Raw genomic sequence first — 7714 nt, forward strand, 5'->3', positions numbered from 1 at the left:
TTCGGAGGAGACCGGTCGGTGGAGGGGGGCCGGGAGGGCACTTTGAAGGGAGCCCGAAGCAGCGGCTGCGGGAGGAGACGGGCCGAGGAGCAGTAACTTTGCGGGGCCGATCGGGAGGAGAGGGGGACCGCTGACGAGCCGGTGGCACTTGTAGGGCTGTGCGCGCGTGGCCGTGACTGGGCAGAGGAGGTCTCCGGTGGAGAGGACACCGGTCAGGGACGGGCGCGCCGCCCCGGGTGTAACCCTGCGGACCAGCTGGAGGCTGGGCACGCGCTCCGCACCCAGCCCTCTCGGTGGCTGGGGAGTGTGGCTGGAGGGACAGCGAGTGTCTCCCTCCGTGCACGCGCAGGCCGCCCCGGGGAATGCTTCCTGGACGGAGGGGGGGTCCCATCCTGCTATTGAATTGTGCCGTCCCTTTAGTGGAGGGCACCTGGATTTTAAAAAATAGAATAGAATAGAAATGCTCACTGTGCTCACAAAGAAGGGGTAAGTATTGCATCAACGCGTTTCAGTTCTGTGTATACTAGTGGCCCGGTGCACGGATTTGTGCACATTTGAAAGGAAAATTAATCGGAAGAAATATTTTTAATATCGCTACCTGCCCTTTCTCTACCATAGAGAGTGTCAACCAAAATTCACCTTCGACCATTGACAGATCAAAACGCATGCGATTGGTGCCAGCGACACACACACACACACACACACACAGATGAGATGGTGATGGAAAATGGATTTCGTATACCTTCAAGTATGTGAAATAAAACGTAGTAAGAAAGCCTGGAAACACTGGGCCACATTGTTTCTGAGAGGCCGTGATGCTAGGGTGGTTTCCAAGGACAGAGACGCAGCTGGGAAGGGGGGCTCTGTGCTCGAGGCTCAGGTTCTGGGAGGCGGACTGACCTGGAGAAGGCTCCCCAGATGTAACTGAGGTGACTAGTTACGATTGAGGATTGAAACTGAGGAGCTCAGTGGTGAGAGCCGGAACTTGCCTATTGCAATAGGGACCGTGACAGCTACAGAGGCAGTGAAGGGAGAGGGGTGGAGAGTTGGAAAAACTGCCAGCACAGGACACTGAGGAAGGGAGAGCCTTGGGACAGGTGGGAACCAGGCCTAGCAGGGAATCGCAGAGAGAGACAGACGACATTCTGCCAGGAATAAAATGGGAGCAGGGACATAGAACCTTCAGGGCCCTCTTCAGTCTTGGTTCTTAGTGATTCTGCACGCACAGACAATGGCTAGTAAAACGACATCAGTGGAGAATGGAATTGGGTGCAGTCATCAGTGGCCAACAGATGGCGACCATCCTGGAGGAGAAAGGATGAGTGTGGGAAGGTCAGCACTGGTGACCAATGCCACATAGGAGAGGCTTTAATGTCGTTAGCATTTCAGCTCAGGATTTGGACCCTGGAGGCCAAGACTGGCAATGATGCTATGCAGGGGGTTATTCAAATGATGTTTTATTTCCTCCTGATTCCCTTTCATGAGGGCTGTTGGTGATGCAGATGAAATGAACTAAAGTGAGTTACACCACCTCCTTCTTTTTTTACAGTCCTTCGTAGAAGGTGCTACTGATGTGCCACCCAATTAAAAACAATCTAATATAATAAGCGTGAGGTAATTTTAACACCTCCTATACACACACTTCTGCACTTTGTGACAGGATAGAGTTCAGAAAGGTTCTTGAATGGGAATGAGTTGGGAATGTGGAGGGAAGCCTTTGTTTAACTTTGAAAACAGTGGATAGTTAAACCCTTTTCTAGAATATTAGATGTTTACTTGGCTTACATTCTACATAACTAAAAGGAACTACTGAAGAAGTTCTTTCTAGAACAGAATATATGCTTCAAGGTAGCTGACCATTTAGGCTTGGAGAATGCAGCACTGCCTCTGGGGTCTTTGTGTTTCCTGAATGTAATTATGCTTTTTGACCCACGCTGCTTTGCAAATTCCCTTTAAAAACCAGTGTAACGGCCTGCTTGGTAAAGATCTAATGTTATTCCTTCTTCAGCTTATGATTTCTCCTTCCATAAATAGGTGAGGTTTCATTTTTCTTGGAGACCTCCTCTTTGGAGATTTGATCCCTTGAGGAGAATGATCTAGTCCAGTGGTCGGCAAACTCATTAGTCAACAGAGCCAAATATCAACAGTACAACGATTGAAATTTCTTTTGAGAGCCAATTTTTTTAAACTTAAACTATATAGGTAGGTACATTGTTATTAACTTAATTAGGGTACTCCTAAGGCTTAGGAAGAGCCACACTCAAGGGGCCAAAGAGCCGCATGTGAATCGTGAGCCGCAGTTTGCCGACCACGGATCTAGTCATATAGAGCCTTGGATTCAGAAGTCCCCAGTTACTCTATCTGATGACATTGATTCACTCTGTGACTATGGGAAGAATTATTGCTTTCTCTTGTTTTATATTTCCTAACTGTGGCAGAGATAATGGTTTTTCTGGTTAAACAGCCCTTTAAAAATCTGAAATCTGAGTCTACGGCCATATCACCCTGAAAGCGCCCGATCTCGTCTGATCTCGGAAGCTAAGCAGGGTCGGGCCTGGTTAGTACTTGGATGGGAGACCGCCTGGGAATACCGGGTGCTGTAGGCTTAAAAAAAAAAATCTGAAATCTGTGCACACTCACCAAATTCTGTATACAGTCTCATGGAGTTTGTAAACCACCAGACCCCATTCATGATTTCCTTGGGTAGTTGAGTAACTTCTCCATGTTATAAACACTGATGAGAATTAATTATTTTTTTCTGTTATGTATTTCTTTTCTTTTTTAAAAAAATATATTTTATTTTTGACAGTATTACAGATGTCTCCCACTTTACCCCCTATACTCCACTCCATCCAGCCCCTACCCCCCCAGTGATAATTTAATTAATTTATGAAATATTCATAGAAAAAGCAAGCATAATAATTTATTGCATAACTCTGATCTGAAGCCAGGTCATCTGGTTTTTCTACAGATAGAGATAATCACCTTTCTGAATCAAACAGAAATATGTCACACCAATGTTTGTGTAACCCTAAAATGATTGGAAAGATAAATTTTTTCTAAAAAGTCATGATTTTGGAGGGAATTTTTTCAGTTAGAGAAACCCAAAGTCAGAGTATTTTCTAATTATCAGTGATGACTGTGAGAGTTCTGTTTTGCTCAAGATTGTGGCTGCTTTTTTATTTTTTACTCTATCATCACATCAGCCACATTAGAGAAACAATGTAACTTAGAAAGGAGAGAGTGAGGAGGTTAGGGCTCAACCCTCCTGCTTATCTGCTCAGAAGGCACCTTCTCTTTCCTAAGCTTAAACCTTTCTGCTGCCCTTTTCACGATATCCCTGTCAAATGGGTACTTAGACATGTGTTTGAAGTTTGATTACTTTTTTTTTTTGTCTTTTCTGTCTTTTCTGTCATCTCTCTCTCTCTCTCTTATTGAAAGTTGAACATTATATTAGTTTGAAGCTTTCTATGTTTGGACTAGAATTACTACCAATAAAGCCAGTGGAACCCATGGATCTGCTAGGCTGTTATGTCACAATCACAACTATTTGCAAAACAGTTTTAAAGTGAAAGCTGCTAAAAATATTAGAGAAAAAAATGAGTGTATAGAACTTAACAGAAAATAGGTAGTTTTTTAAATCTACAGAGAATTACCTTAGAAGTGATTATATTTGTTTATTTTTTGGCAGAAGTTTTAATTTCTTTGTGTCATGAACTCCTTTGGCAGTATGGTGAGATCTTGTGGACTACTACCTTTTTGGAATAATATTTTAATATGCAAAAAATAAAATAAATAGAATTTTAAGGAAAACAAATTATGTTGAAATATAGTTATCAAAATATTTTTATGTTTTGCACATAAGTGATATAGCACTTATGTGCTTTTTATTAATATAATGTTTGCTATCAGTCGGTCTTATAACTAATAATTTTTAAATGATCATGTAATAAGTATAACATGATATAAAAATATATCTATTATTTATATTGGTACAAAGTTTGTTATTCTACTAAGTCTTTATTACAGTTGTGGTTATGTTCATAGTTGAAGGAAATGGTGAATTTGTCAGAGGTTAGTTAAAATAAATATATAATTTGGGGGGGGGGGGTCCAAATCCCAGGCTCCCTGAATCTATCATAAACCTTGTCTTAAAGATATAAATTCCATAATCCACTTTAGAGCGCAATCTAAACATAGGGTTTACTCACTGAATTTTCTAGAGCAGTGGCAGACCAACATCATTCAACTGTAACAATTATTACAAGTGTCCCTTGTGATTTTTAGGATTATCTCTTTCCTTAAATATCCTATTGTGTGACCAGGCCAAAGTATAAGCTTTATTTTGTTCCAGAGCTAACCCAGGGTCTGGCACAGAGTAAGTGCCCACTCAGTGTTGAATAAGGGTTTCTCTGAAGAAATTAGAAAAGGGATCAAGTTCAAAGCTAAAATCTTAGATGTGGCAATTTTCTGGCCTCAAATATTGAAGACATGGAGCTCTGCTTTAAAAGGTCATGTTGTGAAATTTACCTTTACATTTAGAGTTCACCAAATCAGGCATTCTTTTGACTTATTTTATATAGTGTGATATATACAGGTTAGTGACATAAACTGTATCAGAAAATTACGGTACAATTTCTTGAAATCATACTATTCCTAGCAGTGTCCTCCACTTTAGAACTGTTGCATAATCTAGGTAGAATTTTCTACCAAATTATTGATAAACCTGGTCCTGTCTTTATCTAGGATAGGAGTTGGCACACTTATTCAGTAAAGGGCTAGATAGTAACTTAAAGCTTTGAAGATCATAAGGTTTCTGTGGCAATACTTAACTTTGCAGTTGTAGCACAAAAGCAACCATAGACAGTACATCAGTGAATGAGCATGATCCAATAAAACTTTAATTACAAAAACAGGCAGTGGGCCATTTTTGGCCTGTGAGCTATAGTTTGCTTACCCCTGATCTGTGATATCAGATGGCTCTTGAATCCAGTTCCTCCTCCGCACTATGGATGTAGACATATTTTCCCTCAAGCTTCAAAGGTCTTTACACAAGGGGTCATGTGACTGCACTGCTATCTGTGGGGAGGCTGAGTGTATAGCAGGTGACATGATTAGTGCCAAGAGTTTTAGATGTACTTTAACCTGTGAGTTCACAGAACTTGCCTCTTAGAGCACCACTTTATTAAGCTTTACATTGGTAAAAGTTGGTAAAAATCCCAAATATGAAGTATACTTACCCAGCTTTGGAACTGAGCACTGGTATGCCAATAGAAAATTACTGAGCATAAGGTTTAACTGAGGAAGATAATGTAGGACCAGAGATAGGGGAAGCAGGAATAGAATGCAAAGGAAAAATTTATGTCTCCTTTTTTTGCAGTTAGTTCTCTGTAGTACTGTCAAATTTGAGTTAGATTTTTTTTACACTTGAAGAGTATATGTGATTGCAACTTGCTACTTAGGTTGTTACATCGTTTAAGAAGCAGAGTCCACCTCCTCTTTCACCCTTGGGTGTTTACTAGATCTGCTAGTAATAAGGAGGTAGAATGGAGGAGTTTGGGTTGGAGTCCCTAAAACTGCACTTATGGGAGCCTTTCATCTTTAAAACATAGGCATATGCATGTCAGTGCCCAGATTTTGTCTCCTTCAGGACATTCCTATTGGAAAAACACTTAACTGGATTTATCCTCAGTATCTTCTCACCACACCCCGTCTCCCCTCACACACATTTCCATTTATTCTCTACTTCCTTAGTAGCAAAGATGATGCATCCAAGCAAGCATCTATTGGAACACTGAAGAATAAAGGAAGTAGTGTGTACTGGGAGGTGAGTCAGCAGAAATGCAGCCAGATTTTGTGAGTAAAAATCACAGGCACAGTACTGCATTCTGAATCTTGAAAACAATTTGGAGACACTAATGCACTTACTAGGCGGGATGGTTGTTGTTGGTGGTGTTATGTCCATATTTAGAATCTGCTTGAATGGGGAGTTTGAGTTTGAGTGACTAAGATAAGGTGACTTACTAGGGACTGAATAGGTAGCAGTGTTGGAAAGATCAAGCCTTATAAATGCTGCATTCTAACTGCTAGCTCCTTTTGTCTCTCTTTTAATATAGCGTCTTTTGACAACGAACTTTTTTGGAGGATAAACCACTAAGGGAACAGGAAGTTTGGCCTACCCTAATGGACTCATGAGAGAGGCTCTGTATTCTATCTCCAACTACTTTTCATTCTGACTCATCTCACTTTAATTAATGTGGGCGCTATGGCTGGAGGCCAGGATCTACTTGCTAAGTATTAGGCAATTCCCTGCTCTCCACCCCCATTTTGATTTTGTACTGTATTGGCTTTGAGGAGGTGCCATCTTTTTCCAACCTCATTGCCTGCAGGACAAGCTGATATTAAGCCAAAACTTATGTATATGTATTTTACCCCTCTTGAATGGAGATATGTAAAGCCATCTCCATTTTCAGGGCTATCACTGCACCGTTACTTGAATGGTGTTGGTTAATTACAAAAAGGTGCAGTTATCATAAATGCAGAGTTTGGGAAGTATGATCCTCATGGTTGGAGGTATTCAGTAGTTACTGGGCAATTGTGAATATTGTAAAGGTGCTATGGCTTTAGGTACAGCTAAGTTTCAGTATAATGAATAAAAAGCCAATATGTGTTTACTATCCTCAGTATGTCCTCATTCTCCCACTACCTTTTCTCAGTAGCAAAGTTAGTGTGCACCAGCAGGCATATATTGGAACTTTAGGGAAACTGAGGGTAATTTTTTCCATCACTTTGGGCACTAATTATTAAATTATCCTATATGCTTTTGTGGTGCATAAGTTAGTAGATGTGAGGGAACATGGGGATGGTCTAAGAGAGCCAGTAAAAAATGAAAAAAAAACTTGAGAGACCTGTAGATTTTAAACTTTGACTTAAAGTTTAAAAATTAGTAATAGTTCCAGAGTAAAGGTCTGAGAGTTAATCTCTATAATTTCTAAATTCTTTTAGGCTTAGTGTTATGGAATGTATGTGACCTTTTGTTTTCATCTCCTACGAGAGTAGAGAAAATGAAGAAGTGTTGTACATTAAAACCCAAAAGTATCAGCTGTGTTTGTTCTAAATCCAAGGCCCTTAAGACTTCAGTTTAAAGCTAATGTGTAATGTTCAGTTTAAAGTAAATGTAAAATACAATGTAAGACAAAAGTCATCTTTAGAAAACAGAACAACCGTATGAAGCAGATAAGGAATAGTGTAAGCAGACAAGGAAAACAACTTTTGAGAAGATGAGATCTTTGTTACACCATCTTTGATACACTTATAAATTGACAAGTACTTGACCTCTATCCACCAATGATGTTTTATTGAATTTTACACTTGAAACCTGTATAGTTTTGTGAATCAATGTCACCCCAATAAATTCAATAACCCCCCCCCAGTAATGTATGTAGCACCTTTCAAAATTTCAACGCAGTTTTCTGTACTTATATATTTATTTAAATAGTTATTGACTGCCTACTGTGTTACAGGAATCATTACTACATATTGCAATTATGAACTGCAAGTGATAAGAAACCCAGCTTAACTGACTTAGGCAAAAAAGGGGAATGTATTGGTTGGCATGACTAGTCAGGGTCTCACTTTTCTCATCAGCTTTGCTTTCTCTCTTGACTATTTTGAAAAAGCTCTCCTGATTATAGGTTGGCCACTAGATTGGCCG

General features: G+C 40.2%; 1 non-coding gene across 1 annotated transcript; it reads left to right on the plus strand.

Moving 5' to 3' along the window:
- The first annotated feature begins 2487 nt into the window (after positions 1-2487).
- LOC111826837 lies at positions 2488-2606 on the plus strand. Its single transcript, XR_002830269.1, has one exon. It is a non-coding gene; the product is annotated as a 5S ribosomal RNA (ribosomal RNA).
- The last annotated feature ends 5108 nt before the right edge of the window (positions 2607-7714 follow it).

Source organism: Myotis lucifugus, unplaced genomic scaffold (assembly GCF_000147115.1).
Source record: "Myotis lucifugus unplaced genomic scaffold, Myoluc2.0 scaffold_105, whole genome shotgun sequence".
NCBI classification, from domain to species: Eukaryota; Metazoa; Chordata; class Mammalia; order Chiroptera; family Vespertilionidae; genus Myotis; species Myotis lucifugus.